The following is a 22,981-nucleotide window of genomic DNA, read 5'->3' on the forward strand; positions in this document are numbered from 1 at the left end:
GGGCGGGGTCCCTCAGCTTGGCCTGCACCCTCTAGCAATCTGGGACCCCTTGGGAATATAGCAGTGTGCAAAGAAGCAGGTGGCCGGGGAGGAGCCTGAGCCAGGCCGGGTGCCACACCGCTCCCACTCATCCCAGCCCTGCTGTGCCACTGCTGCTTGGTAGCGCTGCCGTGGAGGTGGGAGAGGCTCCCGCTGCTACAGCTGGTGACCGTGAGCCAGGCTTCTGGCTGAGCGGTGCTCCATCTGTGGGAGCGCACTGACCACCAGGGGGCAGCTCCTGCATTGAGCATCTGCCCCCTGGTGGTCAGTGTGCATCATAGTGACTGGTTGACTGGTCGTTCGGTCGCTTAGGCTTTTATATATATAGACTATTACTACTAAAAAATAATGATAATGATGATGAAAGTAATAGTAACCCTTAAATTGTATGCCAGACACTGTTCTAAGCATTTAATTAAATCAATTAAAAGCATTTAATTCTTTTAATCTCACAACAACTTTACAGGAAGATACCATTATCCTCATCAATCTACAGGCTTTTACATGCAAACTCCATCTTTGGTGTTTACTCTCCATATTTGGAAAGAGTATAATTTCTCAGATGGACTTGCCCTTCCATGTCACAAATAAGAGCCCACTGTCTCAGTGGATCACACTGAAAATATGAGACAAGACAGTCACAACAAAAACACACCTAGACATAACCTTAATAAGAAATGTGTATGATGTTTAGAAAAAAAAAGATAAAACTTAGAAATATAAAGTAAGTTTGAATGGCCCTGGCAGGTTTGGCTTAATGGTTAGAGTGTCGATCCTTGGACTGAAGAGTCATGGGTTCGATTCCGGTCAAGGGCACATACCTCAGTTGCAGGCTCGATCCCCGGCCCCAGTTAGGGCACATGAGGGAGACAACCAATTGATGTGTCTCTCTCACATCGATGGTGTTTCTTTCTCTCTGCCTCCCCCCTCCCTTCCATAAATATCAATGGGAAAAAATCCTCAGGTGAGGAAGAATAAAAAAAAAAAGTTTCAATGAAATCAGAAAATGCAATGTTCATGGAGAGATTAAATCATAAAAAATGTCAATCTTTTGCCAAATTAATTGATGTTTAACACATGATAATAAAAATCCCAGTGGGACTTATTGAGAAAATGACTTTAATGTTTATTTGAATGAATATGAAGCCACTTTGAAAAGGAAAGTATTAAAGCATTTTTGAGATACAATTAAAACAGTGTGGCACTACCTCAAAGGAAGAGAAATGAATGGAATAGGAGAGTTAGAAGCCAGACCTCCAGGTACAGAAGTAGTTAACACACAGGGGTGTGAGGCTCAGCTTGAAGATGCTTCAGGAACTGGAGCACTTGTAAAGTTTCTTATGGATCTCTGTGTAGCTGACGTGTTCTGCTCCATAATGTATTTATGCTCACGTTAGTGTGGAAATGCTACCACAAGCTGTCGAGTAACCCTGGCCTTTCCATAAGATGCACTTTATTTATCCAGCCTTGAGTGCCTCCTTACAGCCGGCTGAAGAGGCAGATTTTTTTAAAAAATATGTTTTTATTGATTTCAGAGAGGAAGGGACAGGGAGAGACAGACAGAAACATCAATGTTGAGAGAGAATCATTGATCGGCTGCCGAAGCACCTCATACTGGGGATTGAGCCCACAACCTGGGCCTGTGCCCTGACTGGGAATCAAACCATGACCTCCTGGTTCTTAGGTGGACACTCAACCACTGAGCCACACTGGCTGGGCATGAAGAGGCTGGTTTTTAAGGTGTTAAACTTTCCTAAGACAACTATACTTGATAGGGGCTTTGAAGACCCCCTAATCCTGTGAGCCACCAATATAATGAATCTTTGAGGGTAGGATTTCAGCTTTCGGTGACCTGTCAGGCCACATGTTCTGCCTGTTGCATGGGAGGTAAGCAGACTTCTTTTCTGACCCATAACCACGTCGACAGCTTTCCATGCCATCTGCAATCCACACCGCACTTCTCTCTGGCGAGACCCTTGGGTGGAGTTGCCGTTACAGCCTTGCCACAGTCAGGTCACCCACTATGACAAACATTTTCCAAGTAGACCAGTTTTATCATACTTTATGTGCCTAGTAATGTTTAAAGAAGCAAACTGAAATAGGGACACATGAAATTATATACCCCCCCTGCCCCGTTTAGCAATAACAGATTTTATAAAACCTAAACTTATAAGATCTTCCTCTAAAAGTAGCTCTCAATGTGCATGCCTTTTTTCTTCCTTGAATCCAGTAGCCTAAGTTGATTTAAAAAATGCTTACATAGAATGATCTTACTACTTTTAATTTTGACATTATTTTATGCCATAGAAGAATGCCTAGTATGCAAACTAGATCTCTGAAAATTCTGTCAACAACTAAATGTGCGGGGAGAGGAAGAAGGCCAGAGAACCCAGGGGTGGCAGGGATGGCAGCTTCCTCTCCCCTCACACACCCCATCTCTGCTCAACTCTGCAAGCCTTGAGTGTGAGACACTGATGTTCCCAACGTGGGCGTGCTAGTGAGGAGCTGACCTTTCATTCCTCCGTGACATTAGGGCAGAGTGATGAGCAACTCCCACCTCTTCCCCAAATCCCACCTGAAGTTAATAATCAATGTGCTTCATCCTTGCTAGCAGAGACGAGAGGAGGCAGATGCATGTGTATGTACCACACATTGGTGTCCATTCTTGCCCAGCGTCATTATTAACAAAGCCTTCTCTCACTCTCAAGGGTCCTGGTTTGAAGAATAAATTATGTGGTTGCCCTAACGCTTATCCACTGTTGTCAGATTTCTAGGCCATTCCGTTGTTTTCTGTTTTCTGCATGAAAAGATGTTCAATTAAAAAAAAAAAAAAAGCCCACCACGTGATGGCCTCTTTCTTTCATATTCCAGGCCATTGGAGTGAAGGAAATCAAACCATTTTAATGGGTCCCAGAGAACTGTGGCTTCAAAGAAGCCTGAAGTCGTGGGCAGCCGGCAGGGGTTCCCATTCCACAAGCAGACTTCCTTTGTGAAGAGATACACATGTAGGCGGTGGTTCCGAACAAGCACTGGCCCAGGACCCCAGGGCCAGCTGTCCAGACCCCAGGAGTTCTCATCAGGGCGGTGAGGGTGGGCCATGCTGTCATCACTCCCTTGCTCCTGATTGCACTCTCAGTGAGAAAGAGCACTTAATCCAAGAGGTTCAGGCTGAACCTTCATCATTATTATTTTACAATTATTGTTAGTATTTTTTCTTTTGCAGTGGGTGAATGTTAAAACAAAACAACACAACCAAGGTAAATATTTACCCACCAGGTGTACTTTGGGTGCAGCTACAAGACCAGAGTGGGGAGGGAAGTGCCTTCATACTTTATAATGTCCCTCTAAGATGCCTCACTGTTAATGAAGGCCAAGGATCACATCTTCCTACCCTCTGCTACCTGTTCTTTAGAGGTGCTGGGCATGGTGAGTGATCTCTACCTGCTGGTCCAGACCACTGTTCAGGGAAGGCGGACAGTTATACAACAGGAGACAGGTGCCGGCTGTCCTCCCACGGCACTCACACATTCTCCCTCCCCGTCCCGAGGGCTGGGTGCAGAGCTGGCCATGAGTCCCCGGGGTTGTGAAGCGTTGTATAACTAAGGCTCTGAGAGGCGGGCGTCCAGACACACCAGCACATCGCACTGGATGTCCGCAACACTGCACTCGGTCACCAAGCCCTTCTTGGAACTGGGCAGAACTCAGGACCCAAACATTACATCAGAATGACACCTGGCTCTTCTCCAGGATGGGAACAAGAGCCCAGGCAAAGTGCCAGATGTGCCACCAAATGTCAAGCTTCTGCACCGAGCTCAGGACTGCAGGTCACCAAAACCACAGCAGCAGGCCAGACCCGCATGGCTATCATTAGTTACCAGGGAATGCTATTACTGGGGGCTGCTGGACCAGCTAATGTTGGCCATATATTTATCACCTGCCCGAGGAATAGTGTTGACAAACTTTCTGAGATCAGGCTGCTTTGTGCTATTTTTCCCCTTCCAGGACACCTTGGCTTCTGGAGACTTGCGGAATGACTATATGCCATTTGGTTTTGCTTTGTCTCCCTTGTTAGATGATGAATGACAGCAGAGCATGTGGTTAGTACGGAGCAGTCCCCCACACTACCTTGTTTGATCTGACATGTTTTTTTTGTGTGTGTGTGTTTTAATTTCAGAGAGGAAGGGAGAGGGAGAGAGAGATAAAACATCAGTGATAAAGAATCATTGATCGTCTGCCTCTTGCACACCACCTACTGGGGATCAAGCCTGCAACCCAGGCATGTGCCCTTGACTGGAATCAAACCTGGGACCATTCAGTCCACAGGCCGCTGCTCTATCCACTGAGCCAAACCGGCTAGTGCTGATCTGACATGTTCTTGACTTTGTGGGCTTCCAGGTTTGGGGACAGCATCATTTTAGGTGTCTGTCACCATCACAGATTCACCATTTCCAGAGCAATGAACACAGCAGATCCAGAGTCAAGGTTATAGCACCGAAGGGGCAACACTCAACACTGAAAGCAGCTTCCAGAGTACAGACCGGAAGCTGCAAGCCTACTTTTTTTTTTTTACCTTTAGGCCTGTGCAATATGCTGATTTACTGGCCTCTTTTAGAAACTGTCCAGGATGAATTTTCGCTTTTGGTGTTAAAAAATCAGGAATGAGCAGCTGCCTCAGATGAAACAATGAGTATCTCCTCTCCCGCTGTGCTCACACCTCCTAGGCCCAGAAGTCTCTCTCCAACCACCACACACTCAACACTTTGTGACCAATGCCACAGCTGGTGGCAGCTGCCTACCTCCACTTCATGGGCTGATGTCATCAAGAAATGGTGGGGAACAACGGAAACAGAAAAACAAACAGGAAGACACAGTCCACACATTCTCCTACAACTTGCCCTTTTTTCAAGCCCCATTTCATGTTCAGCATCTTTCTTTTGAACAACTGCCTTGGATTCCTTTGCTCCCATCCCTGTGGGGACCAGGGACATTAGAACAGATGGTCAGCAACATCCTTATTTTCCCAGGGCTTGGGAGCCTTCTGGGGATGACAGTAAACCTTAGACAATGTTGGGGTCCGACATACCAACATCTCTGATTAAGTGGGCTCCCTCCTGTCTCCCCCCAGCAGAAGTCAGGTTGAAGAGCACCAAAATGGCCAGGAGAAAAACACCCCATGAACCAGACACCTGGCAGGGCCTCTGAGGGAGCAGTGGTGCAGAGCACTCAGAAGCTATGCGGGACCAGCTCCACCCAGCACATACTCCCTACCCACATGAGCCCAGCGGCTCTGATCCCAGGAGCCCTCTCTCTGAAAGAGCGGTTGTGGAAAGTGGGAGGGAACTGGGACAGCAACAGTCATCAGCAGTGATGGGCAGTGAGTGTGGGTAGTCGCTGGCCAGGACCTCTGCTTCGTATGACTCACTCCCGACCTATCCTAACCATGAAGCTTTAAGAGAGTCACCATCTGTCACCGGACACCGAATTGGCAGGGTCTAGGAGACACTTAAGTATACCTGGACGGATGCATGGGGATTTTCAGAAATGTCTGGGGGAGGAGCCCACTGAAAAACAATGTCCCTGTTGGCCAGGGAATAGGGAAAGCTCATGTTCAGCCACTGTGTAGCAGACTTGTTAAAATGCTGAATGACTTCCACAGGTTGGTAAATGACTGATGCTCAGGGACCCTCCCTTTATCACTCCTCCTCCCTCCTCCAGGATGCTGGGACCTCACACTTAGAGTCCCCTCTGCCCTTCCCCCCAGGGGTCTGGCTTGGTGGTTGCTGTCCTGTTCTGGTTTGACCAGCTTTCACACCCAATGGTCACTGCCTATGCCAGACTGCTGGTTAAACATTCTGGCTATCGCCTGGGGGATAGGGACTTTGGAGAATAAATTTGGGCTGTTACTGAAAAGGCATGCATTCCATAGGGGAGATGTAAAGACTGCTGAACAGGATGGCCTGCATTTTGCTCTAGGAAGTTATTCTGGATGAGGGAGAGAGGGAGGCCAGAGTGAGAGCCTGAAAACACAAGGGTCTGAAGAGACATTTGGCTGGGCCTTCTCTTTTGGCGCCAGCCCAGTGTGGCGGCTCCTTAGTATTCCTCAGCGCTCAGGCGTCAAGGACAGGGCAGGAAGCTTTCTCTCCTACCAAGCCCGCCTCCCTGGCTTACACAGCCTTACACAGCCTTAGCACTGTCCCTGAGTACCTTCCAATGGAATGCCCAGGAAGCAAAGATTCAATTGCGGAGGGGCTCTGGCGCCTCGAACAGAGGCACCAAAGTCAGCGTCAGCACACCTGTTCTGTTACGCAGCCGCTATGCTCACCAGTGTCCTCTACCACGTAAGTGACAGGACAGACTTGCCACAGGTGGGTGCCGCCCTGGGGATGAACTAAGCAGTCCCTACACACCTTGCTGAGGGAGTCAGCAATCAGGAAGTCACTCCCTGACACGGAGAGACTCAGGCCTCTGAATCACAAGCTGCAGACACTCTGCCAGCGAGCGGGTGGCTCTCGGGTCTGGGGCCTGCTTTCACTTGCCAGAGAGCAGGGCAGGCTGCAGCAGTAGGTCCACGGGGCCCAGGACAGATTACCTGGGAGCCTGGTACTGGACTGCCCTCCACTGCCCCTTCTGGTGCCCCGCTGGCTTCCTCAGGGCGGAGGTGGGTGGGAGGAGCTCCCTGCAGCTCCACCCCGACTCCCACCCCCAGGAAACGGACACAGTGGAAGATGCGATGTACAAATAACAGCTTTCCTCTAGACGGGGGCTGTTTCTTTAAGTGCTCATTTTTAACTGCTAAGGGGAAAGCACAAGAAAATTAATCTTCCTTCCCCCAACTTTTGCCATGGCTGATTTCAAAAAGATCCTGTGACCATTCTGTTCTGTTAGGGCAACTGCAATCTAGCAAGATGGGCCTTTACTTCACTTTTATTTGCTTATATAAAATCATACTAAAGCCATTTTATTAAGACTATGACAGCCTGGCTGGTGTGGCTCAGTGGTTGAGCGTGAAATCAGGGGTCACCATTTCCAGTCAGGGCACATGCCCAGGCTGCAGGCTCAAATGCCAGTGGGGGGTATACCGGAGGCTACTGATCCATGTTCCTCTCTCTTCAATGTTTCTGTCTCTCTGTCCCTTTCCCTTCCTCTCTCTCTAAAGATCAATAACCAAGTGAATTTGAAATCTCTCTATTAAAACACTGGAGAGGGGTTCTAGGAACTGGGAGAGCTGAATATACTATGCTTTCCCTCCACTAGCAAATCCAATCCCTCTGACTCTCTGAGAGGCACAAAGCTGCCAAGGCAAGCAGAGCAGCTGGTAGTGAGGAAGGTCTTGGGCTGGGGAGTGGGGTGCTGAGGGGAGAGTTCATGGGAGCTTTCTAGGGACCAAGCAGGGCCTGTAGACCAGCACTGGGGATTCTGGGATGAAGATTGGCGAAGGTCTGTGAACCCTAGGAGTCTGGCTGACATTGGCTTCTCCTAAGTGGGCTTTATTAGTCAAGGAGGGGCTAAAGAGCCGGCTGGTGCTCCCTGTTCCTGAAGCTGAGAGTGCCTAAGGCAGCGGTTCTCAACCTGTGGGTCTCGACCCCTTTGGGGGTTGAATGACCCTTTCACAGGGGTCGCCTAAGACCATCGGAAAACACATAATTACATATTGTTTTTGTGATTAATCACTATGCTTTAATTATGTTCAATTTGTAACAATGAAAATACATCCTGCATATCAGATATTTACATTACGATTCATAACAGTAGCAAAATTACAGTTATGAAGTAGCAACAAAAATAATTTTATGGTTGGGGGTCACCACAACATGAGGAACTGTATTAAAGGGTCGCGGCATTAGAAAGGTTGAGAACCACTGTATATGTGTTTTCCGATGGTCTTAGGGGACCCCTGTGAAAGGGTCGTTTGACCCCCAAAGGGGTCACGACCCACAGGTTGAGAACCGCTGGCCTAAGGGAACCTGGGAGCAGGAAGACAGGCAGCTGCTGCCACTTCTGTCCCATAGTCTCCCATGAATAGGGAACCCAGCCTTTCATCACTTATGGAATCACAGCCACTTAGGGCACTCTAACAACCAGACCTGAACCACAGTGAGATGACAAAAATCACAGTGCACCTAAGGGAATCAAGAAGCCAGAGAGAATAATATTGACCCAAGTGGCTCCTATAGAATACCGCTGCTGGGAAAGGGGGACAACAAGTAGTCACAATAAGAGCATTTAGAGAGGCTCAGGGGGGACAGCTAACAACACGATGAACATAGCTATGGAAGTTATACATGTAGGGAAATATAGTGTTTTTATGGGAAAAACAGGCATCCTTTTTCAAATAATAGTAAAACAAAGTATGCTTCTAATGATAAGCACCAGGCTACAGAAGACAATCATTAAGGGCACAGAAAAGTAAAGTTCCCAAACTAATAAAAGAGGGAAAAAAGGAATGAAGAGCTATGTGATAAAACCACCAAAAATAAAGAATGGAAGAAGAGAAAGTCAACTATAATAAATAATAGAATGACAGGAAGCAATAAAACCAAGTCTATCAGCCATTCTATGAAATGTGAGCAGACTAAGGTAGATAACAAACAAAACTCTAACAAAAGTGATAAAGATTGAAAATCAAGAGATAAATTAAGATATGCTAGGCACATTTTGGGGGAAAATACCAGTTTATATTAACACTAGACAAGGCAGAGTAGAGTCTAACAGCACTAAATTGAATAATGAGCAACATTTACAAAAAAGATACAGCAGTCATAAACTTGTAAGCAGTAAGACAGTAGCTAAGTACATAAAGCCTGAACTATTTGAAATGAAAGGAGAAATTGCTAAAAATAAAATTATAGTGGGGAACTTTGATATTTCTGTTTCAAAACTGAATAAAGTCAGTACATTTAAAAAGGTAAAGACATGGAGGATTTGCATAATACAATAAACTAAATACACGCAGATGTATCTTAAAGGAAATATAACTTGCCCATAAAATATTTACAAACAATAAGCATTAAAAAAATTGGTCAAGGCCCTGGCCGGTTTGGCTCAGTGGATAGAGCATCAGCCTGCGGACTGAAGGGTCCCAGGTTCGGTTCCGGTCAAGGGCATGTACCTTGGTTGTGGGCACATACCCAGTGGGGGGGTGTGCAGGAGGCAGCCGATTGATGTTTCTCTCTCATCGATGTTTCTAACTCTCTATCTCTCTCCCTTCCTCTCTGTAAAAAATCAATAAAATATATTTTAAAAAAATTGGTCAAGGACTTGGCCAAAGAAAATATAAAAAAGTTTACATTTCTCAGGTTAATTTACTTAAAAAAATCTTTTTATTGATTTCAGTGAGGAAGGGGGAGAGAGAGAGAGAGAGAGAGAGAGAGAGAGAGAGAGAGAGAGAAACATTAATGATGAGAGAGAATCATTGTTCGGCTGCCTCCTGCATGTATATCCTCTACTGGGTGTCAAGCCTGCAACCAGGGCATGTGCCCTGACCGGGGAATCGAATCATGACCTCCTGGTTTATAGGTTGATGCTCAACCATTGAGCCATACCAGCCAGGCTAATTTAATTAAAAAAAAATTTTTTTAATTAGCTGCCATAGAATTGCCCATAGCTTTTGTTTAGAGCATACTCTTAATATGTAATCATTAAAAAATTACATTGTAGAAAATATTTAATTACCTAGAAAATAATTGTTGAGTGGGGGGGGGGGGAAAGCAAGATATAAATCATAATTGAGAGGCAATCATTATTATGCCTTGGCCTCAAAACTTTATCCCTGATTTATACCTTTATCTTCAACTAGTTATGGACTCCTAATCTACAGATCAAGATTCATCAGCAGATTCTAACTTTTAACCTAATTTAACCCCAAGCAAGTTTCCATGATTATACCCAACTCTGTGGCTTTTAGGACACCCCACAGTGAAGAGAGAAGGCATTTTTGCACCTTATTTCTGCTACTCTGGGATTAAGTTTGAGGATCACTTGCTTTACTAGTTAGCAATACGTATTTTGGAAAGTAACATTTACTGGACATGTGCCAGGCCTACATTCTTTACTTAGTTTCTCAACTTTTACAAGTACTCTATGTAATGCTTAATACTTACATCCATCTTATGGATGAATAAATAGAATCAGAGAAATTTAGTAACCTGTCTACATTTCACAACTGGTAAATGAATTATGGAGCTGACATAATCCACTCTAAGTCTTCTGGCTCCAAAACCTACAACCCTTAAAAAAATATGTATATATCCGCATCCAAGCTTTATTACTTTATTAGAGTTAAACAAGTACATCAAAGGTCAGGGCATGAAAGCGAGGCAACAAGGCCAGCTCCTTGGATGGAGATTAAATCTAGAAAGTGGCTGGTGAAGGGAATTTAGGTCAGAGTAAAATGTACCTTTTTACTACAGCCCACTTCCTCTGAGAAAGTGTTTGCTGCTCCTTCTAATTAACATCTTAAATGGAAACCCATGCCATTCCAACAGCAGATCCTGCGGTCACTTAGGCTGGGCTACAAAGGCTGAGAAAGACGGAGAGTGATGTCCAAGTTTAATTTGTAGTTCTGCTTCAGGCGCACGTCTTTTCAGAAATGAAAGTTCAGGGTATTAACTGTGTAACGCTGAACAAAGAAAATCACAAGCCATCCACCTCTTGGATCACATAAAGAACTTAGCTTTGTGAAGCGCCATGGGGAGCAACAAGCCACCTGCCCAGTGTTTTTGTTTATTCAGATTTTGCCAGAAAAGGAAGTTGGCAGAAGCAGAGGAGAACTAGAAATCCCCTCTACATTTAACCTATTTGCAACTCTGCCAAAGCCGGAGCCAGCCTCAGCTGTGGCCTGATCCGAGCTCATGGGAAGAGAATGTTGCTGAGGAAGTGGCAACTTCCTTCCTGAGGTAGAAGGGGCAAGCACTGTTGAGATTCCATAGGACTGATGGCAGCACAAGCCATCACCGAATTAGAAACACGAGAGAAAGTTCACTTCCTTCCCTGAGGACTCAGTAGAAGTTATCTGGCCTCTTGCCCCTAGGTTTTCTGGAAAAGTGGCCAGGAGAGAACCCGAGTCTGCTTTGGCAGGGTGCAAGCACACGCACATGTGCTGGGGAGCCTGAGGGCCGCTCACTGCGAAGCTACCATTTCATGGGCTTCTTTACCGTTGGACACATCTAGATGGCAGTTAGAAAAGAGGCCCTTTTCTCTCATATTAAAAAAAAAAACACAGGTCAGTGCAAGATGATCTTTTTCTTCGCAGCTTTTCCAAAATTTTATTTTCTATAAGAAGACAACATTTTGCATAACTCTAGGCAGCCAATTTCTGACAGCATCTGCTTTCTGATAGAAGCTGAAGACACAGCTATTCCCTAGAACAAGTGAATAGACAGGGACAAATTTAAATATATCACACCATGCCCGGTTGGCGTGGCTCAGTGGTTGAGCATCGACCTATGAACCAGGAGTCACGGTTCGATTCCCTGTCAGGGCACACACCCAGGTTGTGGGCTCGATCCCCAAAGGGGGCATGCAGGAGGCAGCCGACCAATGATTCTCTCTCATCATTGATGTTTCTATCTCTCTCTCCCTCTCGCTTCCTCTCTGAAATCAATAAAAATATATTAAATATATCACACCACAACCACCACCTATGAAGGCTTGAAACCCAGCGTTGACAGTACACTAGCATCTCTTGGAGAGCTTAGAGCAGCAGTTCTCAACCTGTGGGTTGTGACCCTTTTGGCGGTCGAGCGATCCTTTCCCTTTCACAGGGGTCGTCTAAGACCATCCTGCATATCAGATATTTACATTACGATTCATAACAGTAGCAACATTACAGTTATGAAGTAGCAATGAAAATAATTTTATGGTTGGGTCACAACATGAGGAACTGTATTTAAAGGGCCAGAAGGTTGAGAACCACTGGCTTAGAGTATTCTGATGCTTAAACCATTCCTAAGAGATTATGATTTACTTGGTCTAGGTCAGTGATGGCGAACCTATGACACGCGTGTTAGAGGTGACACTCGAACTCATTTTGGGTGACACGCATCGACAGAGACAAAAAATTGCATAATTCAAATATTTGTCTCTCGCAATGGCCAGAGTTGGGCATCACTCGAGTAATATTATTACTCACGTTACTCATGATCAATAATGCAATTCTAAAACCGGATGTAAACATGTACATCGGTGTTGCATAGCAAAGATACATAGTGAAAACATCCAAGATACATTGTTCCAATATTGACATTAATATAAAAAGGTTAAGAATTGCACTATAAAGAGATTAATCTTTACTCATGACATTTTATTTTTACTCGAGAGATAAAATGCCCAATTCTGGAAACAGCCTCGTTATTGTCAACATGTGCCTTGGGTAAGCTTCCTGTGCATTCGGCAAACGGACGCACTTGATCGCCATGTTCGTTAGGAGACAGGAGTGGGAGGGTTAGAAGAAAAAGATATACAGTGCAACAGTGCTCGACGAGACATTCTGTGTGTTGGATAATTGATTATAGCACCATATATTTGTTGGTTATACATACTATCTTTGAATTGTTTTGCACCAGGAGACAGTGCAACAACACTGAAAAAAGTTAATAGGTAAGAAACCTATCAACCTTTTATAAAAAACGCCGTGATTTATATTTATTTATTTTTGCAGCCTTGTAATGGAGAATCAAAAAAATAAAAAAGCAAAATTGAATGATAAAGGAAGTGGAAGTAGCAGTAGCCGACCCTTTCAAGACATATGGACTGAGATGTACGGGATTGTTGACAGAAACAACAGATCACTGTGCATACTGTGTAATGAAATGGTAGTAAGCAGAACGTGGAATGTAAAGAGACATTTTGAAACTAATCATTGTCAGCTCTTGAAAAAAAGTATCGATGAAAGGAAGGAATACATTTCTAGGCAGCTACACCTCTATAAAAGTCAATCAAATTCCATCATTAAATTTGTAAGATGGTCTACAAATTTGACATCAGCAAGTTACTGTATTGCTCACTCCATAGCTCAGCACGGAAAAGCCCTCAGTGACAGAATTTATTAAGGAAACATTTCTAAGATTTGCACCAGCTCTATTTCATGATATGAAAAATAAAGATGATATTATTAAAAGAATTTCTGAGTTACCACTCAGTAGAAATACTATCAAAGACAGAATAATAGATCTTAACAAAAACATACATCAATTAAAAAAAGACTTAAATAGTTGTAAATATTTTTTGATTTCTCTTGATGAAACTACTGATGTCACATCAAATGCTTGGTTGGCCATTATTGCTAGATATTCTGATGGTCTCACAATGAGAGAAGAGTTGATAAAGTTAGAATCAGTGCCAATAAGTACATCAGGAAACAAAATATGTAAGGTTGTTATAAAAACATTCAGTGACCTAAACATTGATATCTCTAAAAGCAGTCACGACAGATGGGGCACCAAATATGGTGGGAAAATATTTGGGATTCTTGAAATTGTTTATGGAAGCTATTAGACATCTACTTGTACCTTTTCATTGCATTATCCATCAGGAGGTGTTGTGTGCCAAATCGGGATTCTCAGAATTGAATGATTTAATGTCAGTTGTAACAAAAAAATTGTGAATTTTATAGCTTCTTGACCCCTTCACAAGCGAGAATTTTCTGCACTTTTACAGGAAGTTGATTCAACCTACAGTGGACTACTGATCCACACTAATAAAAGACAAACACGCAAATTGACCGTACCTTCGCTATGCCTCAAGCCACGCCCACCAGCCAATCAGAGCGACTATATGCAAATTAACTTAACCACGATGTCTGCTTGCAGCCATGGAGCTGGAGCAAGCAGGAGGCTTGGTTGCCCCAATGATGGAGGAAGCCAAGTTTCCCAGCTGCCTCAGCCGGCTCTGAGCTCCACTCAAAGCAACAAAGTTTCAATTTAGAAGGTAAATAAACCCCAGATACCTGCTTTCAGCCTGCCGTGGCCACGGAGCTGGAGCAAGCAGGAGGCCTGTCCTGGCCGGCTCTGAGCTCCATTCTAGACTACAAAGTTTCAATTATAGAAGGTAAATAAAAAAAAAAGGAAAAGAAAAAAAGGAGAGGCTGGGAGCTTCCTTCGCCGGGGAGGCTTGGCCAGCCTGAAAACGGCCCTCAGCCCCTCACCCAGGCTGGCCAGGCACCCCAGTGAGGACCCCCACCCTAAAGGGGGTGTGGCCAGCCTAAAAACAGCCATCAGCCCCTCACCCAGGCTGGCCAGGCACCCCAGCGGGGACTCCCACCCTGATCCGGGACACCCTTCAGGGCAAACCAGCCGGCCCCCACCTGTGCACCAGGCCTCTATCCTATATAGTAAAAGGGTAATATGCAAATTGACCCTAACAACAGAAAGACTGGGAATGACTGGTCACTATGACACACACTGACCACCAGGGGCCAGATGCTCAATGCAGGAGCTGCCCCCTGATGGTCAGTGCGCTCCCACAGGGGGAGCTCTGCTCAGCCACAAGCCAGGCTGATGGCTGCCAGTACAGTGGTGGTGGTGGGAGCCTCTCCCGCCTCCTCAGCAGTGCTAAGGATGTCTGACTGCAGCTTAGACCTGCTCCCCACTGGCAAGTGGACATCCCCCGAGGGCTCCCGGGCTGCCAGAGGGATGTCTGACTGCCAGCTTAGACCCAATCCCCCTAAGCCAGCAGGTGGACATCCCCCGAGGGGTCCCAGACTGTGAGAGGGCACAGGCCGGGCTGAGGGACCCCCCCCCCCCCGAGTGCACAAATTTTTGTGCACCGGGTCTCTAGTGTTCAATAATGTGAGATGGCTGAGTCGAGGCAAAGTACTTAAGCGATTTGTGGAGTGCTTTGAAGAAATTAGGGTATTTATTGAGAATAAGGATCTGGCAAACTTTCCTCAGATCAATGATCATAAGTGGGTCAGCAATTTGATGTTTTTTACAGATCTCTCTGTTCATATGAGTGAACTGAACTTAAAATTACAAGGTTTTGGCAAAAGTATTGACGTTATGTTTGGATACATCAAATCTTTTGAAAGTAAACTTAAAATTTTCAAGCGAGATATTGAAACTAAAACTTATAAGTATTTCCCTTGGATAAAAAAGTATTTTGAGAAGGCCACTACAACAAGTGTAATGGAGCCCATACTTATGTACCAGAATATAGTAAACTCGTTATTTGAACAGTTCAGTGAAAGATTCGACCAATTTAGAAGCCTAGAACAGACCATTAAAATAATTAAGTATCTGGATGTAGTTGTTTACAGTACTTTGGAATTAAAGGATTTCCAATGGATGCAAATTGACGATTTAGAGATGCAACTTGCAGATTTTCAAGGTAGCATTTGGATTCATGTGTTTGTCGACTTAAGGTCGAAACTTGAAAATCTGGAATGAAATCGTTTGAATAATGAAGAGTGCAACTAAGAACAAGAAATTTTGAGTGCTTGGAACAGAGTACCTGACACTTTTAGCGACATAAAAAATCTAGTGATGGCTTTGCTAACAATTTTTTCATCAACATATTTTTGTGAGACTTTGTTTTCAGCATTAAATAATATTAAAACGAACAAAAGAAACAGGCTAACAGATGAAGTTAGTGGCGCTTGCTTGGCCTTGAAGTGCACCAAGTATGAACCTGCAATCGAAGAATTAGCAGACAAACTTCAGCACCAAAAAAGTCACTCATTTCTAGTTTTCCTACCATTTGATTATCATTGTTTTTATTATTATTTTTTCCTAAATGTACATTGTTTTTCTGTTTTTGTTCATTTTATACGTATTTTTTGGTTGATTTTTCTTTGTTAAATGGCATTTAAATATATAAAATAAATATAAAAAATATAAATCTTTTTTTTACTATGGTTGCAAATATAAAAAAAAATTATGAATTGCTGGGGTCCAGCCCCATGGGGTCCAGGGGTTCCCAAAGGTGTGGACGGAGTCGGCGAAGAAGGTTTTACACAGAGACAGCGTTCAGAACTCTCTAGCTTTCCTTAGCCTCCGTGGATCTTCCTGTGCCTGGCTGAGGCCACAGAGAGAGATCCCAAGGCAAGCTGAGCCTTTATTTTATAGTGAGCGGTAAACAAGGTAGTGGTTTCCATAGTTACACAGTAAGTTACACTGTTGTAAATTTCACTTGTTTTTGTTCTTGTAAGTTTCACTTGTTTACACTGCTCTTGTAAGTTTCACTTGTTTTTGTTCTTGTTGCACTTCCCTCAGCCCATTAGCTTCCCGAGTAAGATCTAGGGAGCTTTATACAAGGTCAAGCCTAATTATGCTAAGAGGACTGTGCTCTCTAAGCTGGGAATTGTTTTTGTCTTTGCCCACAGGTCAGTCCGAGGCTTAACCCTATATCAGTTCCCCACAATGAATATTTCTATATGTGACACGGCACCAGAGTTAAGTTAGGGTTTTTCAAAATTTTGACACACTGAGCTCAAAAGGTTCGCCATCACTGCTCTAGGTTGTGGGTTATATGTCAGAATTGTTAAAAAAAAAATGTGGTAAAATACATAACAAAACTTACTTTAAACCACTTTAAAGTGTTCAATCCAGTGGCAACAATGACGTTCACAATGTAGTACAACCATTACCACTATCAAGTTCTAAAAATTTTTCATCGCCCTAGAAGGAAACATCATGCCCATCAGGCAGTCAATCAGGACTTATCCCTCTAGCCCCTGGCAACCACTAATCTGCTTTCTGTCTCTAGGGATTCTCCTTTTTGAGGTAGTGCATATAAATGGAACCATACAATATATGGTCTTTGTGTCAAACTTCTTTCACTTAGCATAACGCTTTAGGCTCATCCAGGTAGTGGCATGTATCAGTACTGCATTAATTTTAAGGCTGAATTCTATTGCATGGGTATTCCATATTTTGTTTATCTACTCTTCAGCTGAAGGGCATTTGGGTTGTTTCTACCTTTGGGTTATTGTGAATATTGCTGCTATGTACTTTTGTGTGCAAGTTTTTGTTTGGACACCTGTTCAGTTCTTTTGGAGTGAAATTGTTGGGTCATAAGGTAATTTTACATTTAACTTGTTTAGGAACTGCCAAACTGTTTCCACACATCAGGATTTTCATTTTATAACTAGAGGTCCGGCGCATGAAATTCATGCGCGGATGCGGTCCCTAGGCCTGGGCTGTGACCAGGGCCATCTTCCCTGGCAGCCGGCCCTGCCCGCCACCGCCACCCACCCCCAATTCCCTATTCACCTTCAGGCGATTGGAGCCTGCTGGCCACGGGGAGCCTAAGCTGTCACTCGGACAGCCTTAGTGCTGCAGTGGAGGCGGGAGAGGCTCCCACCATTGCCGCTGTGCTCACCAGCCATGAGCCTGGATTCTGGCTGAGCAGCGCTCCCCCTGAGGGAGCGCACTGGCCACCAGGGGGCAGCTCCTGCATTGAGCGTCTGCCCCCTGGTGGTCATTGCACGTCATAGCTACCAGTCCGATGGTTCAGCTGATAAGAATGCAGCTGTTTCCACTTTCTGGCTATTGCAGTTAGTGCTGCTGTGAACATTCTTGTATCTCTTTTGGTGTGGACATGTGTTTTCATTTCTCTTGGGTATATACCGAGAGGTGGAACTGTTAGATCATATTGCTTCTTTTTAAGCCCAATATAGCACTGTTGCTTCCAGGATCTGTCAGGAGAGTACCAGAGCAGCAGAAACCAAACTCCTGGGGTTGGCACCACTCAGTGAGCATCTGAAAAAGTGGTTCCAGTGTGTAGTTTATAATCTCATTGTGTTCATATTGAGTATCTTTTTTGAGTTCCTTCTTCATGAATCCAGGGCCCTTTTACATATGGGCTTTGCTACCTGGCTGGTAATTTTTCCTCTGTATGTTCAACTGCATTTAAAATCATTTTCCCTGGATGATGGTCATTTTAATATTCTGCATTTAATGTTTTGTTACTCTATCTGTAGAATTAAAATTACTCACTTGTTTGACTTATTCTCAAAAGAGACAGAACTCCTGCTCTTTTCTAGATATCGCCACTACAGTCACAAACTGAAGTAAAAGTTGATAGGCTTGTCCTTGTAAGTTGCCTAGGGACAACCAACTGAAATATGTCATCAGAATATATTTGAGAGGGAGGATGTGGAGCATTCCTCCAGCAAATCCCAACTTCTTTTCTCCTTCTGGCATCAAATTACACAAGAAGCTCTGTGTTCACATTGACTGCAGAAAAAGTCACATCTGTCCAATATCTGACCTTTCCCAACTGTATTACAGACTTGTAGTGTACAGACTTAATTCTGCCTTTGGTCAAAACTTCTTGGGTATGGTAATGGCTCCACAAGTTACAAAGAGAAAAACAATTATGCTACCTTCCAGGAATTGAAAAAGGATTCCAAAAGAGACTAGTGGTAGGTACGGGACTCCTGAGATGGTATTATGGAAATAAATTTCAAGATGCTGAAAGAAAAAAAATCCAGCCAAAATTTTATATACAGAAAAAATATTAGTTTTTCTCAGAGAAGTTTGAATTAGTAGCTAATAAGAATAATGAGTGTCTTTTTGAGTGATATGCAGACCATGTCACAAACAGCTTCTATATCATGACATCTGTATATTGCCCAAAGAACCCCACTCAAAACCCAAGGAAACGCCAAGATGCAACAGAAACAAACCAGGTGACACACATGACCCTGGACTTAAGCCTGGGGGTAAAAGAGTGAAAAGTAACAGAAAGTTAACAGTTAACAGAAAGGAAAAGTTCTTTGGGATTTTTTTAAGATGTGTTTTTATTGATTTTAGAGAGAGGGAAAGACAGAGGGGGAGAGAGAGAGAAAAAAAAACATTAATGAGAGAAACATCCATTACCTGCCCTGCCTACTGGTGTTCGAGCCCAAAACTGGGCATGTGCCTTGATTGGGAACTGAATGGGTGACCTCTCGGTGCATGGGATGATGCTCAACCATTGAGCCACAGTGGCCAGGGCTCTTTGGACTTAAAAAATATATATGTCTTTATTGATTTTCTGAGAGAGAGAGAAAGAGAGAGAGACAAAGGGAAAGGGAGAGAGAGAGATAGAAACATCAATGAGAGAGAAACATCGATGCTGCCTAGTGGGGATTGAGCCCGCAACCTGGGCATGTGCCCTGACCCAGAATCGAACTGGCAACCTCTTGGTGCATGGGATGATGCTCAATCCACTGAGCAACATGGGCTGGGCTCTTTGAGCTTTTTAATAGAAGCAAGTGATAGAGATGTTTGTTAATACAGGGTGTCCCCCCAAAAGGTATACACACTTTGAATCATTATAAAGTCAGTGTTTATTAACATACTAGAGGCCCAGTGCACTAATTTGTACACCAATAGAGTCCCTCGGCCTGGCCTGCGTGATCAGGCCGAAACCGTCTCTCCAACATTCCCCGAGGGGTCTCGGATTGCGAGAGAGCGCAGGCCAGGCCAAGGGACCCCACTGGTGCACAGTCGGGGCCAGGGAGGGACCACAGGAGGGCTCCAGGGTGTGTCCGGCCCGTCTTGCTCAGTCAGACCCCAGCAGCAAGCTAACCTACCAGTTGGAGCATTTGCCCCCTGGTGGTCAGTACACATCATAGCGAGCAGTTGAGCAGCCTTAGCATATCATTAGCATATTACGCTTTGATTGGTTGAACGGATGACCAGACGACTGGACACTTAGCATATTAGGCTTTTATTATATAGGACAGTTCATTTTCAAAATTGAAGTATCAGCTGGTATACATACTCTGAATGATAAAGTCAGTGTTAATTAACATACAGCTCATTTTCAAAATTAAGTGAGTTATCAGCTGTTAAAGTATGTATACATTTTTTGGGAACACCCTATACTTTAAAGAAATAGCATTCTGATAACCAGAAAAGGACTTCAAAGTTGATTGTTATAGGTAAAGTCTGACAGTTTAATCCCCAAAGACAAACAATGTTCACTGAGTGTCTACTAACTTTCAGACACTTATTATGGGCACTGTATACAGGGTAAGGCAAAAGGAAGTTTACAGTTGTTCATATGGTGAATACTACAATAATTAATAAATGATAATACAAAAATAAGCTGTGGTTTGCATACTCACAACTGTAAACCTACTTTTGCCCCATCCTGAATGTGACTGGGTGTTTTCCTTATGGACATTCTTAGGAAATGGGTGTTAAAATCTCTGCCGTAGGGATGGGAACACAGAGGAGAGGGCAAGTAGCCTGTTCTGAGTGACAGGGGCTCGTGAGCTGCAGAGCGGTAACTCTTCTATGCTGCTAGCCCAACACCCGAGGAGAAACCGGGTCAGAGTTCACACCGTCTCATCACCACGGCTCTATAAACACGGCTAACGTACTCTGATCAATAATATACTTCAAAGTTAGGCAACAGAATAGCAAGTTCAATTCATGACGTGTCAGCTGTACCTAAAAAATATAAACTGGAGTTAGGAGACTGAGAAGTATTATGTAAAAGTAAGTGCTTAGCTTTAAAACAAGTAGACAAGTAGTGCTTTAATGGTTATTGACACTTTTGACATAATTGTGCTTAATATTACACAAGATACATTTAAAAAAAACAAAGCTTAACTAAATGTTGAGAAAACTTAAAAAATGTTTAGAGGAAGGGGAATTTAATGTATGAGTACATCCAAACCACATAGGGCTTCAGCACTGAAGGAGACCAACATGTAGGTTTAGACAACCCATGATGTGCTCTGAGTATTTTCCAAAGTAAAAGCATTTCATGGTGTTTTACAGGTATTTTCAATTTGTGTCTGAGGGCCTTTATGGAGCATGAATTGGGCTTAGAAAAGTTACCTTGATTTGCACACCTGAGGCCTAACATTTCCTTGCTTGTCATTTCTTATGATTTTATTCACTCAGTAAGATCTTGCAAAAAAATGTAACACGTGTACTTAAAAATGGTTAAGATGGTAAACTTTGTTATGTGTATCTTACCACAATTAAAAATAAAAAAGAGTAATGCAAATTTAACCCAAAATTTGGAGCCTTTCCTTTTTCCCATGCCGTGATATAGCAGCTCAGTTTTCCTTAGGCCACCTGCCACCTCCTAATTAACCTAGTAGATTAAAAAGCCTATTGACATGTATTTAAAACATTGAGTTCTATATGATTCAAGCATTGTTGCTCTCCGTAGATATCATACAAAAAATCTCCATGTGTAATCATGATTACCTTTGGTTATAAATGGTTTGGTCTTTGTTTTTTAATCTAGACTTTTCATGTCTGAAAATTCTATAGGTTTAAGGATAACCGCACATTTGTCCCATCTGTGGAATTAAAAAGAAGACGGCAATGTCTAGGGTACAGGCCCTTCCCTGAATGGAGACGGCACAGATGGGGTGGTGTTGAGATCTAAGGTCCTCCTTCACATTTTTTCTATTAAAAGGATGCTGTCACACAAAGAGTAAAATACGCTGCCTTAGGTGATGCCTTAATGGCTACTAACCTACCTTTTGTGGTGGTTACTTTTATGTGTCAGTTTGAGTGGGCCAAGAGATGCCCAGATTAAAAACGGAATCTGAGTGTGTCTGTGACAGTATTTCCGGGTATTAGCTGGCACTCCACAGTGCTAAGAGCCTGAATAGACCCACAGGAGGAGGAAGGAAGAATTTGCTGCTTTTCCCCTAATTGCTGGGACACCTCGTCTCCTCTTCTCCTGTCCTTGGATGGGATCTGTATCATCAGCTGCCCTGCTTCTCAGGCCTTTGGGCTCAGACTGAATTGCACCACTGGCTTTCTAGGGTCCATAGCTTGTAGGCTGTGGGACTGCTCAGCCTCCATAATCTAGTGAGCAATTCCTCATAATAAATCCTTTTATATCCAATTGGTTGTTCCTCTGGAGAACCCTAACTAATATACCCTCTGACCTCGGGCAAATCACTTGGTTTCTCTCTGTAAAATGAGAGTTGATGATTTCCAAGGCTCCTACCACAAAAGCCACTGTGTGATTTTATCATCCCACAGATAGGAAAACATCTCCATAACCATAAATTGGGCAGGGACTTCTAAACACACAGGACTTCTGTGTAGTCTCAAGCATCCATATAGCCAAGCAGAACTAGTGTGAACGAAGGAACCTCATCATGTCCAAATGAAGAGTAAAACCAAACATTTGGAAGCTGAAAAAAGTTTATCAAATAATTTAATAGGCCTTTCATTTTAGAGCAGGAAGCTAGAACCCAAAGGGCCCAAGAAATGTGTCCAGAGTCCCAGTGCTCAGAGATCAGAGCTGGAAGGAATTTTAGGGATTGTTTAACTTAGAATTCTCAAAGTGGAGAGGAAAATTAAAAAGTTTGAGGGGGCTTTTCAAAACTTTCACCATCACCTCCTCATTCAGAATTACTATTGCAGCGAACCCACTACCACCGAAGCATGTGTATCAGGATATTAAAAACACACTCGAATAATCACTGATTTATTTTCTGTTTCCCTGGAGAGGAAACTGACCCAAAGTTTAAGATCAGGCCCAAATGCAAGTTGAAGACAATAAGAAGTAGATCCCCCCATTCATCTATCACAAACCCCTCTCATGGTCGCTGAGGGCCTACAACATGCTATATTCTGTTGCAGTACAGGTGTGGAGATGGGGTTAGACACAATGAGATAGGCATGGCGGGTGGTATTTCCCAAAGACAGCACTGCCACCACACATGCTCGACTTACAGCATGACTTGACACTTCTCCACTGAGAGGAGGAATTTCAGTTTCCCCTCCTCAAACCTGGGCAGGTTCTGTAACTACCTTGGCCTATACAGCTGGACAGTGGAAGTGACATGGCATGGCTTCTCTGGCTAAGCCAGAAAGGCAATATGACTTCTGCCTGGCTCTCTTTTGGGACTCTTGTCCTTGGAATCCAGCCACCATGTGCTGAGGAGGCCCAGGCAAGGCCATGTGTGCATGTGCTGCTGACACCAGCCAGGCCCCAGCGGACAGCCAGCATCAACTGCCAGACAAGTGGGTGA

At 43.9% G+C, this 22,981-nt stretch overlaps 1 protein-coding gene across 4 annotated transcripts in view; it reads right to left on the reverse strand.

Moving 5' to 3' along the window:
• LYRM4 (LYR motif containing 4) overlaps positions 1–22,981 on the reverse strand; it is a 133,798-nt gene that overhangs the window by 5,022 nt on the left and 105,795 nt on the right. The window lies entirely within an intron of this gene.

Source organism: Myotis lucifugus, unplaced genomic scaffold (assembly GCF_000147115.1).
Source record: "Myotis lucifugus unplaced genomic scaffold, Myoluc2.0 scaffold_272, whole genome shotgun sequence".
NCBI classification, from domain to species: domain Eukaryota; kingdom Metazoa; phylum Chordata; class Mammalia; order Chiroptera; family Vespertilionidae; genus Myotis; species Myotis lucifugus.